Raw genomic sequence first — 1,644 nt, 5'->3', positions numbered from 1 at the left:
AAGAGGTCACAGACAGGACACTCTCCACCCCTCACGCCCCTCTGGCAAGCAGCAAAGGAGGTCCCCCATTCCTTCTCCAGTGCCACTTGCCTCCTTTTCAAATCAAGGCACACCAGGTACCTAGACTGGACACAGGTAGGCTGACTGTTACCAGGAGGACAGCAGATGCTGGAAAGTTGGGCGTGGTGGGTGTGAGAGTGCGGGGGTCTGGCTGGCTGGCCGAAGAGAAGGGCCAATGGGGAGGAATCAATTAGACTGTGGATGTGTATATGAAGATGTTTGGGGCGGTCACATTGCCATGTTCCTGGGGCAAGCGGGAGCCATAACCCAGTCATCCCCACAGTGTTGCCTGCTCCCTTCGGTGCACAACCATGGGATCCCAAGTACAACCCTGCCTCCTGGCAGATCTTCCTGTAGCTTTCCTATGTGCTGATCTCAGCCCTGTCTTTGATCTTTGAAATCTGGGTTCTAGAATTTTAGGAAATAGTCACATCGGTAGAAAACTGTTGACAAATTTGGAGAACATTGGGGAAGGGTAAAGGTACATGGGGGGGCAGAAAGAAAAATTGTAACCTTCAGCGTTGCATCAAAGGAGGAAGGAGTTTTGTTCCAGCAATAAAAAGAGCATCACTTATGTGTTATAAACACATACCCTTCGGGCTTCCTGGCTGAGACACTTTCAGGTCGGGTCAGGCATGGACAGCTCATTCCTGGCCACTTAGTGAAAATCACTGAGATTTGCACAGATCTTTTCCTTTATAAAGCAATTACACAAATATAATCTCCTCTGGGTCTTATTAAGGCTGTGCAAAGCAAAAGAGGAAAAGTATGAGTATGATTATGTTAACATTTATCCCCATTTTCAGAGATGAGAAAACTGAGGATCTGAGTGCTTTCAGTGAAAAGCTAGAGGCAGAACTAGGGCTTAACTCATATGTTCCCTATTCATAGACTTGTCCTCAAGCTGAAAGCAAAGGCTTCAAATCACAGGAAGGAGGCATTGGACTTAAAAAAAAAAATCCTCTTGCAGTTTGGGGTCCACAGAATGAGCAAGCAGAAGTTTCTTCTCTATGGACCACCTGACTCAAGGGCTCAGAACTGTGAACAAGTTTGGAAATTTTGCTGAACGTGAAATGCAAACAGTTGGGACTCATCATCTCTGACTTGGATTCAGAATCATGGAGGGGAGGGCACTGGCCCTCTAGTAGAAGTGACCCGACGGAACAGAACGCGGGAGTTTGGGGAAGGTGGAGGTGGCCAGAGCTTGAAATGCGCTCCTAAAGGTCAAGTGGGGGCTGGGGGAGTGGTAGAAAAGCCAGACGTCCAGAGACGTCCTCCGACGTGCAAATGACAGGGACAGGAACGCAGATTAGAAGTCAGCGACGTTCCCGGCCCTTGGAGAATGGAGAATTGCGCTTGGTAATGCCATCACTGGCCCAGAACCACCCCGCACAGCGGTTCACCTGTCGGGCGAGCTTCGCCGGCTTCTTCCCAAAAGGCCAGGCTGAGGGTGCCACCCACCAAGCAGCCCTGAGGTTGGTCGGAGGTGCAGGAGGCGGAACGGGAGCTCTTACTCCAGGTACCAAACAGAGCCGAGAAAAAGAGGGGAAAGAAATCGAAAAGAAAGAGCAAATGAAGCGGAAG

This window comes from Panthera leo, chromosome B2 (assembly GCF_018350215.1).
Source record: "Panthera leo isolate Ple1 chromosome B2, P.leo_Ple1_pat1.1, whole genome shotgun sequence".
Taxonomy (NCBI): Eukaryota; Metazoa; Chordata; class Mammalia; order Carnivora; family Felidae; genus Panthera; species Panthera leo.
Note: the sequence above shows the minus strand (reverse complement) of the source record.